The sequence below is a fragment of the Polypterus senegalus genome, chromosome 13 (assembly GCF_016835505.1).
Source record: "Polypterus senegalus isolate Bchr_013 chromosome 13, ASM1683550v1, whole genome shotgun sequence".
NCBI lineage: Eukaryota > Metazoa > Chordata > Cladistia > Polypteriformes > Polypteridae > Polypterus > Polypterus senegalus.
Window position 1 is genome coordinate 104,591,123 of NC_053166.1, and position 15,679 is coordinate 104,606,801.

Consider the following 15,679-nt stretch of genomic DNA (forward strand, 5'->3'; position numbering starts at 1 on the left):
AGTCGCCACTGTACTTCGTGAGCAGTTGTGTGAGGGCAAATGTAAACACTGACTAGAATTACTAAGGGTAACACCAGTGGTAAATAAAACTGCTTAGAGTTTGTAATAAGTAATTTTAGGGAGAACATGATTTAAAAGGAACTGTTACCCTGTTACGTCAACCTTCATTAATGTATAAACACACTCCTCTGCCCTTTGTTTTGTTGTAAACTTTGGTAAAATGGTCCTCTTGCTACAGCATGAAGTCGGGTAAGTCCTTTTCCTCGCTATAAATGTTTATTCTAAAATATTATCATTTAGATCTTACAATATTTAAAAAAAAATATGAACAAATTTTTAAGCAAGAATCTTTTTTTTATTTCAAATGGTCTAGAATATCAGTTACAGGTGGGTTGGGATTCTTCCAGTTGAGCAAGGTAAGTCTATGTAATAATAGTGTGGTTTAGGCAATTACAATCAATTTGTCCTTTTCCACTGTAAGCCTACCTGGGAGTACAATAAACACAGCTATTAATGGGTTTTGAGCGATTATGACACCACAGTCCTCTGATAGGCATTCAGAGATTTTTGTCCAAAATTATGTTAATTTGGTGCACTTCCAAAAAAAAAATCAGTCCCTTAACAGTACCACAATAGCATTAAAATTAATATTTCAGTTAACATACTTCAGTAACAATATCAGTCTCCAATGGGTTCTTCAGAGCATAATGGTACCCTATTCCAGTTGTGTAGGAACAATGCTTGTGTTACTTTTGAGATAGACTTACAGATTCTGTGGCCCTTAACTGGGTTAATTGGGGTCACAAATGCATTGATGGTAGGATGAGTTTTAATGTCCATTTTGTGAACACCAAGAATATCTGTCTATCCATTTATCAAAGCCACTAGGGCACGGACACAGGCTGGAGACAGATTTTGCCTCACTACACACGTTTATTTACAGTTGGGGAGCATTTCACTCTGCTCACCACAGCACAGTTCTCCAATCACCAACACCCCAATACACAGTCCCTTCTTGCCACCAGTCCATCTGCCTCCACTCTGCTTAGGCTTTGTCCCCTTTCTCCCGACTCTGGCCATCGAATGGTGGGGACTGGCCCCTTTTATAGGGCACCCAGAAAGACTCCAGGTGCTTAACAAGCTTCTTCCAGCCACACTTCCTAGTAGTGTGGCCAAATAAGGCCCTGGAAAGGTCCATGTGCCCCTTGCCAGTGGCCACGGGTTCCAACAAGGTTAAGCTCCCATACTCATGACCTGTGGCCCTGCTGGAAACCAAGGGGGCTGCTCTCTGTTGGCCTGGGGGAGAAACTGCCCCAAAAAATACTCTCTCACCCGGTCCTTCCACACTCTGACACACAAAGAAATGAATCCATGTATAGAATTCGAAAGTGAATGTATGAGTGTAATTTACAAAATTCAGCAGGTGTGGATATAGCTACACCAGCCCCTGTCTTTGTCAGGAAGACAGCTTTTTGTAATTCTTGATATGAACCTTTGTTCTGGGTGATTTCTTTTATTTAGCAAAAAATGTGCACAGGAATTCGAGTTGCTACATTTTTGTGAACTTGTTTACTTTTACTATTGTAGCTCATTTAAACTGGTTAAGAGAAAAGAATGGAAAAAAGCATAGGTTGGAAGAAAGGTACCAGGGATCACTTGTGAATGAGTCATTGCTTTACATGAAAGCAAGAGCCAGGAAGAGACCAAAAAGAAAAGATTGGCTGTCAACCTCACTTGAACAGTCATGGTAGTTAAAGTTATCAGTTCTCTTGCACAAGATGTGTACGTTCAGAATGTACCCACCTACATACATATGTAATTGGGAGTGTGACAGTCCCCCTTCAACCCATTTAAAATGTATGAGCATGTTCATTGATTTGTGTATGTATATGTATGTATGGCAAAGTCCATTTAACAAAGCTGTGTGCATTTGCATTTAGGGTTGTGTGGGTTTGATACAAGTGAGTCTGTACAAATACATACAAATGAGTCTTTAAAATGAGAAAAACATAAAAATGTGTGCATAATGAATGATATGGAAATGTCATTTATATGTGCAATTATTTTTGTTTTATTTTCATTTTTGTCAGTTTTCATATTTTGCAGATTTTTCTTGGTAACGCCTTAGGTATCCATTATTAGCAGCTTTTAATACTTTGCATGTTATTAAACATAAACCTTTTTGAAATAATATTAAACATTAAAAAATGACAACATATTTTAGGAGTATTATTAGTAATAGCATAGTGAATTGAATATTAATAGACTGGATACATTCAATGTGGAGATGGGGTTACATCAGGGATCAGCTCTGAGTCCTTTCTTATTTGCAGTGGTGATGGACAAGTTGGCAGACAAGATTAGACAGAAGTCCCCATGGACTATGATGTTTGCTGATGACACTGTGATCTGTAGCGATAGTAGGGAGCAGCTTGAGGAGACCCTGGAGAGGTGGAGATATGCTCTAGAGAGGAGAGGAATGAAGGTCAGTAGGAATAAGACAGAATACATGGAATGATGAGGATGCAGGGAGTAGAGTTTGCGAAGGTGGATGAGTTTAAATACTTGGAATCAACAGTACAGAGTAATGGGGATTGTGGAAGAGAGGAGAAGAAGAGAGTGCTGGCAGGGTGGAATGGGTGGAGAAGAGCATCAGGAGTAATTTGTGACAGACGGGTATCAACAAGAGTGAAAGGGAAGGTCTACAGGACGGTTGTGAGACCAGCTATGTTATTTGGATTGGAGATAGTGGCACTTACCAGAAAGCAGGAGACAGAGCTGTAGGTAGTAGAGTTAAAGATGCTAAGATTTGCACTGGGTGTGACGAAGATGGATAGGATTAGAAATGAGTACATTAGAGGGTCACCTCAAGTTGGATGGTTGGGAGACAGAGAGGCGAGATTGCGTTGGTTTGGGCATGTGCAGAGGAGAGATGATCGGTATATTGGGAGAAAGATGCTAAGGATAGAGCTGCCAGGGAAGAGGAAAAGAGGAAGGCCTAAAGGAAGGTTTATGGATGTGGTGAGAGAGGACATGCAGGTGATGGGTGTAACAGAACAAGATGCAGAGGACAGAAAGATATGGAAGAAAATGATCCGCTGTGGCAACCCCTAATGGAAGCAGCCGAAAGAAGTGAATAGTTTATAATGGATACCTAAATTAAAGTGTGATCACTTCCTTTTTAAAGTGAGACTTTTGAGTGACTGTATAATGATGACTTTATAGGTCTGTTAGTGTGTCCTGCAAAGATATTATAAAGGATATAATAATGCACTCCTATCACGATTCATGATACTGGGTTCACAATTTGATATCTAACAAGTTTTAAATAATGTCAGAAAGAAGAAAACTCATGATTAAAAAGCTTTTGTTTGTTATTTCTGAGACAATGCCTCTTCCATGCATTTCAGAGGTAACAATGTATTTTCCTGGCTATTACTTAAACAATATGGTAACACTGAAAGTCATCTGCACAAAATATACAAAAAAGTAGCACACTTTTAATACTACACCTAATAGTCTATTTATTTAATAAAAGTAATTATTTTAAAACTATTTTTACCTTTCTAGAGAAAGTATAGTGTAAAAATATTAGAAATAATACATCTTATACGTATACTGAATATAAAAACAAAAGAGAAAAGCATAACCTTCTTTCTTAACACTAGAATTACCAAAGCCTACGAAAAAACTTGTGGATCTGTCCCACCTTAAATCCCTTTGCACCTCTCCATCAGCATCTTTTCTCCTGTATATATGTCGATAAGCAGTAAGCACTGCCGCACAGTTTTCTCAGCTCAAGTCTGTTTACCTGCGTATCAGTTGCTTAGAGTTGCATAGAGTGAGAAGTCAAGCAAAATTACACCTTTTATAAATACAGTACTATACAGTATCATTATTAGGAACACATGCATTTCATGTGTGTTCCGTGTTTACAACAATCTATGTAAACAAATTGTTAAAACAGAAACATTTTTTTAATGTTTTAGTCATAATTGACAAAATATAGACATGAAGTGTAGAATGTGTGAAGCCTGAAGTTCAAATATCAAATAAACACTTTCACAAAAGGTACAAATATAACAGAACAAGTGCTGTTCTATCAACTGTTGACTGGTAATCAAAGCAAGATGAGTCTGTTTTGAGAAGTGAGCTGCTCTCATTCTTACTATTTTAGAATAAAAACATACATTTGATTTCAGTCTGTAACAGCCGGTGTAAATGTATGGTACTTGTAAAGGTTAGCTTTGTTTTTTTTATTCAGTTTTATTCTCTCTGTCGCATTCATGATCCAATTCCCACCCCCGATCTGACACTGCTGTTTTCACATAAATACGTGCTATAACAGAGTTGAACTCAGATGTTGACGACGGTTCTACATCAGAGAAAGAATGCATGTCGCACTTTTGCCGTTGCTGTACTTTGTATATGTACACGGGAAGCTCTGCAGTCTACTTGTGACTTTACACTGTAGGAAGTAAGTAAATAAATCAAGGTAAATAACTAAATAACCTTCGATCTAGCTCTTATATAAAGTACAGCGATGGCAGCTTCCACCTGCAGCTATAGCCTCTTCGGTACGCAAGCGACTCTCCACGCTAGTGTTTAGATCTGGATGGTGCATTTGCCCAAAACATTAACGTTTATGTTACTTACATAAAAGCCAGATCGAATGTTATTTACCTTGATTTATTTACTTACTTCCTACAGCGTAAAGTCACAAGTAGACTGCAGATCTTCCTGTGTTTGATCGACACGGGCATGCTCAAAAAATACATGTGTAATGCCATGAAAGTGCATAATGACACTTCAGTACATGAGCAATGGTGCAAGAATGCAGCCAGACTTCTGTTTTGGACAAATACACCGTCCAGATCAAAACTCTAGCGTGGAGAGTCGCTTGCGTACTGAAGAGGCTATAGCTGCAGGTGGAAGCTACTGTCGCTGTACTTTATATAAGAGCCAGATCGAATGGTATTTACTTATTTACCTTGATTTATTTACTTACCTTATGTGAAAACAGCAGTGTCAGATCGGGGCGGGTGGGATCGTAAATGCGACTGAGAGAATAAAACTGAATTTTAAAAGTAAACAAAAAAAACAAATCTAACCTTTACAAGTATCATAAATTTACACTGGTTGTTACAGACTGAAATCAAATGTATGTTTTTATTCTAAAATAGTAAGAATAAGAGCAGCTAACTTTTCAGAATGGACTCGTCCGGGGTCGAACCTGTGAAGTTTTGATTACCAGTCAACAGTTGATACCGCTGTGGTTCTTTTTCTGCAGTTATATTCTTGAATAGAAGAGCACTTGTTCTGTTATATTTGTATCTTTTGTGAAAGTGTTTATTTGATATTTGGACTTAAGGCTTCACACATTATACACTTCATGTCTACATTTTGTCAATCTATACTAATAAAAGGCAAAGCCCTCACTCACTGACTGACTGACTCACTAACTGACTGACTGACTGACTGACTGACTCATCACTAATTCTCCATCTTCCCGTGTAGGTAGAAGGCTGAAATTTGGCAGGCTCATTCCTTACAGCTTACATACAAAAGTTGGGCAGGTTTCATTTCGAAATTCTACGCGTAATGGTCATAACTGGAAGGTATTTTTCTCCATTTACTGTAATGGAGTTGAGCTCAAAAGCCGTGGGGGGCAGAGTTTCGTGTGACACCATCACGCCTCCCACGTAATCACATGAACTGACTGTCAATGCAGTGCATAGAAAACCAGGAAGACCTCCAAAAAGCGCTGAAGAAAACATGCATTATATAATTGAGAAGGCAGCGAAACAATAAGAAGAGAGCGAGTGACATATACAGCTAAATTCATGAGTGCTGCTACTTTGGAAAGAAAGCAAGGTGTAAACCTAAAGTTTAAATTAAGTTCATAGACAGGCTGCCGCTGGCGTTTCTCATGCCCATGGGTAATGTGGGATACAAGTTTAATGAGAGGACGCAGGATATAAACGAGAGTTTTGATCACTTTGTAAATAAGTTAAAATTGCAGGTGAAGGGGTGTGCTTATGCAAATTCTGAGAGACTGTGTTTGTGGGGGATTGACAGTTAAGGCGGTTGGGGGAGTCACCTCATCATCTCACCTCCCATTTACCTCATTTCGCTCTGAGCTGAGCTCCGCGGCTAACGCCGTCTTCCAAATAACTTCGTCACACTACCACCAAATACTCACAGAAAAATCCACGAGTTAATACACACGCTGTCTCTAGAGTTTCTCCACACTGAATCCTCCAGGCACTACTTATAAAAGGTTACATTGACAATCGTGTTACGTTATATTTAAAATCTTTTCTTTTCTTAGCACAAGCACAGCTGAGAAGCTTCGATGCATGTGCTCCATAACGCGTTAAAAAATAAGGCATTTAATCACACTTTGCATTACAAGCAAAGGGGAACTTTTGTGTCAATGCATGATTTCCTGGTACACCGATTACATTGATCAGCGCATTTTACCCTCGCACACCCTTGATTTGAGAAGTATGAAAAAATATGAGGTTAACACAGAAAAACAGATCACCAATTCAAGCTTTATGAATAATCGATTCGCCATCAATAATTGTTTTGGTAAAGCCATACTCAGTGTAATCCTCCTTCCATTTTATAATTATTCCGCCACTAGCCATGATTAAATGAACGGTAAAAAAGTAAGAGCGAAGCGAGACTTATTTAGGCAGGCATATATATGACAGCAACACTCATGACAATGTCAATCATGTTACGTTATTATTAAAATGTTTCCTTTTTCATACCTTCTTTAACACACTACTTCTCCGCTGCGAAGCGCGGGTATTCTGCTAGTCTATACTAATAAAAGGCAAAGCCCTCACTGACTCACTCACTCACTGACTCATCACTAATTCTCCAACTTCCCGTGTAGTTAGAAGGCTGAAATTTTGGCAGGCTTATTCCTTACAGCTTACTTACAAAAGTTAAGTAGGTTTCATTTTGAAATTCTACACGTAACGGTCGATAACGGTCGACAATGTCCGCCATGTTGAACTTTCTTATTTATGGCCCCATCTTCACGAAATTTGGTAGGCGGCTTCCCAGCGCTAAACGAAACCGATGTACGTACTTATTTCGGTGGTATGACGCCACTGTCAGCCGCCATATTGAACTTTCCAACGTTACTAATTCTCCAAATTCCCGCGTAGGTAGAAGGCTGAAATTTGGTACTTATTTTGGTGGTATGATGCCACTGTCGGCTGCCATATTGAACTGTTCAAGAATCTTTGTTACTTATTGGCCCATCTTCAAGAAATTTGGTACGCGGGTTCCCAACGCTAACGGAATCCTACTTGCGTACATATATACGTCCATAACCTGCAGCTCAGTCACCATGTGAGACGGCATTGGGTCCCCCATCCCAACGCCTCCCACGTTGTTCGCTGCCTGCCTGTATAAGGCCGTCTGTCGCTCCAGTCTCTACATTCCCTTCCTTGCTTCGCCACGGGATTCACGTCTCCCTGCTGATAACTACAGCCTTTTTATTTAATCCACGGCTTCTCCGCTGTTTTATTGTTCATTTATTACGATTATAGTTATTGTGTAGGTATTTTAGACTTACTTTACATTGTTCAGGTACCCATTTCCTTTATCATTCCAACCGTACCTGCATTAAAATGTCTATCGAGGTGATCACCATCGATCAAAGAACTGTCATTTACCGAGTGGTTTTAAAGCCCGGAGATGGCACCTACCTTTTCCATTCTCTTTGTTACATATTGCACGGCCATATCAGACTCACTCTTGATATCTGGAGAAACATTGTGTCTTATGTATTGAATGACTGGGACAGGTTCAAGGTGTGGACTGATGACGGTACAGGAGATAATTATACTACGCAGGAGCACTATAAGAGTGAAATGCTTAACACTAGAATTACCAGAGCCTACGAAAAAACTCGTTAATTCCGTCCCACCTTAAATTGCTTCTTAAATCCCTTCACACCTCTCCGCCAGCGTCCTTTGTCTTCTAAATGTGCTGATAAAGAGAAGCTAGGAGCAGCCGGCTATTCCATCCCCCCACCATTTTAGAACGTGCACGAACTTCTCCCAGCTCATGCCTTGACTGAGTATCTGGGAGTGAAGTGGAGTTTTAGAGTGGAAATAATAGATCGTTATTTGGAACATACGCATTTCATGTCTGTTCCGTTTTTACAGTAATCTGTGTAAACACATTGTTAAAAAAGAAACGTTTTTTATATTTTAGTAGTAGATGACAAAATGTAGGCATAAACTATATAATGTATGAAGCCTGAAGTCCAAAGAGCAAAGAAACATTTTCACAAGAATAACACAACAATTGCGCTTTTATTCAAAAATATAACTGCAGAAACAAAAAGCCGCCTTAACATGCGACATTGACAGCCGTTTCTTGTAACTGCCTCCGTGGTTCAATAGAATCACTTCCCGCTTGGAAATCAAAAGGTCACGAGTTCGATCCTGCACCCTTCCGTTTTGAGAAGTAAACTGCTCTTAGTCTTACTGTTTTAGAATAAAAGCATACATTTGATTTCAGTCTGTAACAGCCGGTGCAATTTATGATACTTGTAAAGGTTAGCTTTTTTTTTTTTAATTCACTTTTCATTCTCTCAGTCGCGTTCAGAATCAATCCATACAACCCCATCTGACACGGCTGCTTTCACTAAAGACGCGCTATAGCTCTGCAGTGTACCACGATGCATACCCCCCACAATACCCCCCCCCGGGTTCTGACACACAAACGCTGGCGAAGCTGCCTTCTTCGTATCTCACCGTCACTTGATTTTCTTTTTATTCAGTTTTATTGAGTGTTCCTGCCAGTCCCCGCATGTTGCTGTATGCTGTTTCTTTTGTACTCCAGGACATGCAGAGGAAAGAATGGTAAACAGCAGTAACTTCGGCGCTATATGCAATAATCAGACACTCCCCATCTGCCCGTGTCGTTCAAACACAGGAACATATATTGGTGTAAAAGTATAACAAAAGTGCACTTTTATTCAAGTGCACTTTTTCCATAAACCTTTTCCTGTAAGAAGCAATGTACACACTTCTCTCTATGCTGTGGTTTCTATTACACACCTGAAAGAAAGAGACAATACATGTGAAAATATCATCGCACTAATGCAATATTATTTGAAAACGAACAGCGTCAGATCTGGTGTGAATTTATGCAGGAACTGGAAATTCTCTGATGCGGGACCTTCCCCCAGGGAATAAAGTACAGTGTCAGGTGCTCATTCAGTGTAATAGGAACCATAGCACAGAGAGTTGTGTGCACGGCAACAAGTACATGTGTCGTAAATGTAGGAAGGACGGTCCTTGGGTGTGTGGGAACTGTTAATATTTGAATGTGATGATTTTATATAACACGGAATGAAAAGCAGCACTTCTTAGCATTGCACCATGCAAGCTGTCGTATCAATCGCCTACTGTAACTTGCTTTCTTTTTTCTTCGGTTATACAGTTCGGTTATATTATATAGTTTATGCCTACATTTTGTCATCTACTACTAGAATATAAAAAACGTTTCTGTTTTAACAATGCATTTACACAGATTACTGTAGAAACGGAACAGACATGAAATGCGTGTGTTCCAAATAACGATCTATTATTTCCACTGTAAAACTCCACTTCACTCCCAGATAATCAAGGCATGAGCTGAGAGAAGTTCGTGCACGTTCTAAATTGGTGCGGGGATGGAATAGCCGGCTGCTCCTAGCTTCTCTTTATCAGTACATTTAGAGAACAAAGGACGCTGGTGGAGAGGTGTGAAGGGATTTAAGAAGCAATTTAAGGTGGGACGGAATTACGAGTTTTTTCGTAGGCTCTGGTAATTCTAGTGTTAAGCCCTTCACCTATGCATCTGCATGTGAGATGATAGCTGCCGCTGAATTGTTCGGATGTCACTTTCAAGCGTACCGAAATGGCCAAATATTTTACACCTTTGGACAACCGCCAATGCCTCTTAAACATCTTAGATTCACAGGTGACGATTTCAGTAGTGGACACTTTGATGTTTATGAATGTTTAAGCTCTCAAAAGCTGGATGAGAAGTTATCGATGAAACTGGTTGTATACTTACAATGCTTGACAGATGCCGAATGTCAGTTCAACATAAGTCCTACAAATACTATTGTAATTGAAACAAACCATGAAACTCAAACCGATTATGACAGCAGCAATCCAAGCTGTGAGATTTGAAACAAGATTACTGTTCACATGGCCAACTGTACTTGCATGCTTAAGAGTAAGCTGGCTTTACTTGGTCATATTACAACCTGAGGGCCGAACTCACAATGTGGTATACAAAGAGATCCTTAAGAAATAATTATTTGTATATTTTCCCTCAGTTTAAAAAGGTTTAATTTTCTTCTTATTAAAACTTTTAAGGCAGTACTTAGCCGCTGCAAAGCGCAGGTATTTTGCTATATATATATATATATATATATATATATATATATATATATACATACACAGATAGATAGAAAGATATATATATATACTAGCAGAATACCCGCGCTTCGCAGCGGAGAAGTAGTGTGTTAAAGAAGTTATGAAAAAGAAAAGGAAACATTTTAAAAATAACGTAAGATGATTGTCAATGTCATTGTTTTGTCACTGTTGTGAGTGATGAGTGTTGTTGTCATATATATATATATATATATATTACACACACATACATAAACATATATATATATATATATACACATATCTATACATATACACATATATATATACATATATATATCTACATATATACACATACATATACACACACATAAATACATACACACATACATACATACACACACACACACATATATATAAACATATATATACATATACATACATATCTACATATATACACACACAGCTATTTCGAATCAGTGCAATACGCTGCTTGTTAAAACGGATAACTCCCGCTCTTACGTGCAAGTCTGCGTGGATATTATGAACTATCGTATTTGTTCAAGTTCTATTTAAATTTTAAATAGAAGGAATTTTTATTTAGTCGACAGAAATATCTTTGGTAGGAATGGTAAAACAGACAGGAATATTATTCGTGAATAAATCAACTCAAACCTTAAACAACTTATAATATTTTGCTCTCCATAAAAATTTATCCTGTCTAAATTATACAAGTTAGAAATAAAGTAAGCGTTAAAAGAACAAACATTCACATTTCTTTACTCTTATGTAATTTTATATAAAAAATAAACTTAGATTTTAAATATCCCAAAAGATTTTGCTCTCCATAAAAATATATCCTGTCAAAATGATACAAATTCAAATATGAACATGCTGCATAACAAAACCTAGAAATATAAATGAAATGTGTTCTTTTCAGCAATAACAAATCAAATCATTCAGTTGTCTTTGCTCATATGTCATTTTAGAGCTGGACGCCTGGCATCTTTTTTGGCCACAGGTTCGTTTCTGTTTGCTGTGAGGTTCTGTGTTGTGGAGATTCTCAGGATGGATTGCAGGTGCTCATCAGTGAGGCGACTCCTGTGTGCTGTTTTGTTAGTCTTTATCACTGAGAAGAGCTTCTCACACAGATATGTGCTACCAAACATGCATAAGGTTCGAGCCGCATGTAGACGGACTTTTTTTGTTCTTCAAGTCACCAAAGCGCCGTGCAAACTCAGTGCGCTCAGTTTATCAGCAAAGTGCGTGTTGGGAACACCGTAGTGACGACTTGGTTTAACATTACTTGGCAACAGGGAAAGTGAGGCAAGGTGCACTGGTGCATTTGTGTCTCCCATAAAAGCAGCTTCACTTGAAATCACTTTGTGATTGTGCACGGGTTAAAGCGTCCGCTGAAGTGTCAGATTCTTATTTAATTATGCTGCTTTCTGTATCTTCTGCATTGCATTCAGGTTAACCTGATGTTTTGTCTCATAGTGCCGTCTTAGATTAAATTCTGTAATTACAGCCACATTAGCTCCACAAATGAGACACACGGGTTTAGTAAACATATACTCAGCCTCCCATCGGTTTTTAAAGGCTCTATTTTCAGAATCAACTTTTCTCTTCAGCATCGTGTGAGCTAGCCGCAATAACTTGATTAACTTCGGTAAGTGTTAGGCAAGGCAGCTGAAGCGCTGCATTATGGGATCTGTAGTTTATTGTGTTACCAGCGCTTCATATACCCGGCTTTAATAACAATAATACAGTATATAAAATGATCTCGGGCGGATATAATTACACCGGGCGGATGTGGCCCGACCCTTGAGTTTGACACATATGGACTAAATAGAACTTGAAAAGATATATTTTTTCAAATGTGATCGCGCAATTCAGATAGAGTTGACGCGCACTACAGCCTGCATGCCTCAATAAGTCATCCTTCCCTCGCTCTTACTTTTTTACCGTTCATCTAATGAATACACTGAGTATGGCTTTACCAAAACAATCATTGATGGCGAATAAAGTATCCATTATTCGAGTATGTAGATCGGGTATATATATATATATATATATATATATATATATATATATATATATATATATATATATATATATATATATATATATACCCGAGAAGTAGTGTGTTAAAAAGCTATGAAAAGAAAAGGGAACATTTTAAAAATAACGTAACATGACTGTCAATATACAGTATTTGTTTTGTGAGTGTTACTGAGTGTTGCTGTCATCAAGGATTTGATTATCATTATTTCTTTCAATCAGGTTCGTATTTGTAGGATGTGTTGTGTTCAAGTTACATTCCGTGTTTGTCAATCGTTGTAAAGATGACAGGTTTCATTCATCGATTTGTTTCTTACTGCATCAATAAACAGCTCGTCTTCTTCTTTATCTGAGACCTGACACACTGCATGCACGGTTTTTTACACTGTCTTCCTTTAGCGGGACATTGACTTTTTCCAACGTGTGCTTTGTTTTGGATTTATGAATATGCTTGTATGTATGAGACGCTTCATATTTTTGCTGCCTTTTCAATTGTGTAATTCGGTTTTGTTCAGCTCTTTGGAACTGTTGCTTTTATCTGTGCACTGCGTCAGTTCACGTGAGCCGCTTCGGTGTACATGCATCGAAGTTTCCCAGCTGTGCTGGTGCCATCTCGTGCTATGTCCATGGCTGTATTTAATGTTACCTTAGTCCTGGCACTTTAAACTTTCTCTCGCAGTTTCGCTGAGTTTGTGTCAAACACCACCCTGACCATCTCATCTTCCTCTCCATAAGCACAGTCCTTCACCCGTGAATATTTAGTGGAGTTTGCTATTGGATTGCCGCTGAGGACGGCCTTATATGGGCAGGCACTAAATTACAAACGCCAGCAGCAGCCTGTCTATGAACTTAATTTAAAGTGTAGGTTTACATCGTGCTTTGTTTCAGTAGCAGAAGTCATGAATATGGTTGTATATGTCACTTTCGCCGCTTCTTATTGTTTCGCTGCCTTCTCAATTATATAATGCATGTTTTCTTCAGCGCTTTTTTTAGGTCTTCCTGGTTTTCTATGTACTGCGTGATTACGTGGGGCGTGATGATGTCACACGAAACTCCGCCCCACGGTGTTGAAGCTCATCTCCATTACAGTAAATGGAGAAAACTGCTTCCAGTTATGACCATTACGCGTAGAATTTCGATATAAAACCTGCCCAACTTTTGTAAGGAAGCTGTAAGGAATGAACCTGCCAAATTTCAGCCTTCCACCCACACGGGAAGTTGGAGAATTAGTGATGAGTCAGTGAGTCAGTCAGTGAGTGAGTGAGTGGGAGTGAGTGAGTGAGGGCTTTGCCTTTTATTAGTATACATATATATATATAATGTGTGTGTGTGTGTGTATGTATGCATGTACATTATGTATGTGTATATATATATATATATATATATATATCTATACAAATAAAAGGCAAAGCCCTCACTAACTCACTCATCACTAATTCTCCAACTTCCCGTGTAGGTAGAAGGCTGAAATTTGGCAGGCTCATTCCTTACAGCTTACTTACAAAAGTTGGGTAGGTTTCATTTCGAAATTCTACGCCTAATGGTCATAACTGGAAGGTATTTTTCTCCATTAACTGTAATAAAGTTGAGCTGGAAAGACGTGGGGGGCGGAGTTTCGTGTGACATCATCACGCCTCCCACGTAATCACGTGAACTGACTGTCAACGCAGTGCGTAGAAAACCAGGAAGACCTCCAAAAGCGCTTAAGAAAACATGCATTATATAATTGAGAAGGCAGCTAAACAATAAGAAGCGAGCGAGTGACATATACTACCATATTCATGAGTGTTGCTGCCTCGGAAAGAAAGCAAGGTGTAAACCTAAACTTTAAATTAAGTTCATAGACAGGCTACCGCTGGCGTTTCACATGCCCACAGGTAATGCGGGATACAAGTTTAATGAGAGGGGCGCAGGATATAAGCGAGAGTTTTGATCACTTTGTAAATAAGTTAAAATTGTAGGTGAAGGGGTGTGCTTATGCAAATTCCGAGAGACTGTGTTTGTGGGGGATTGACAGTTAAGGCGGGTGGGGGGGTGACGTCATCATCTCCCCTCCCATTCATCTGATTTCGCTCTGAGCTGAGCTCCGTGGCTAACGCCGTCTTCCGAAGCAACTTCGTTAGACTGCCACCAAATACTCACAGAAAAATCCACAAGTTAATACACACGCTGTCTCTAGAGTTTCTACACACTGAATCCTCCAGGCACTACTTACAAAAGGTCACATTGACAATCGTGTTACGTTATTTTTAAAATCTTTACTTTTCTTGGCACAAGCACAGCTGAGAAGCTTCGATGCATGTGCTCCATAACGCGTTAAAAAATAATGCATTTAATCACACTTTGCATTACAAGCAAAGGGAGCTTTTGTCAATGCATGATTTCCTGGTACACCGATTACATTGATCAACGCATCCCGATTAATTTTACCCTCGCACCACCTTAGTTTGAGAAGAAGTATGAAAAAATATGAGGTTAACACAAAAAAACAGATCACCAATTCAAGCTTTATGAATAATCGATTAGCCATCAATAATTGTTTTGGTAACGCCATCCTCCTTCCAGTTTATAATTTTTCCGCCACTAGCCATGATTAAATGAACGGTAAAAAAGTAAGAGCAAAGCGAGGGTGACTTATTTAGGCAGGCATATATATGACAGCAACACTCATGACAATGTCAATCATGTTACGTTATTATTAAAATGTTTCCTTTTCTTTTCATTACTTCTTTAACACACTACTTCTCCGCTGTAGGCGGGTATTTTGCTATATATATATATATATATATATATATATATATATATATATATATATATATATATATATATATATATATATATATATATATATATGAATGACCTCAAAGAGCTGAGACTTTTGATATCATGAGCGTGTCTGCAAAACTGGGGTCTCCTGCCCAGCAAAAGTCGAGCAGCCAGCGCGCTGCTATAGCTGTGCCGCCTTTGAGACGCTGACTGCGCTTCTGCCTTAAGTCAAAGTGAGCACTTTTAATTTTTTCATCCTCCCCTGCGCTATAGCCCAGACAAGTGCAAACCACGGGACCCCTTTTCTACACCACGGCAAAATAATATTAAGGCGATTCACACTTTCTTTTGCACGTATACGATTATGAGGTCCTCAGCTCAGATTTTGAAGACACGCACAGGAGTGGAGGACTGACAGTGCCATCACGGCC

The 15,679-nt window shown here is 38.8% G+C and overlaps 1 protein-coding gene across 1 annotated transcript in view; it reads left to right on the forward strand.

Moving 5' to 3' along the window:
- Positions 1-15,679, forward strand: part of LOC120542179 (neurotrophin-4-like) — a 164,142-nt gene that overhangs the window by 5,931 nt on the left and 142,532 nt on the right. The gene's annotated exons all lie outside the window — the stretch shown is intronic.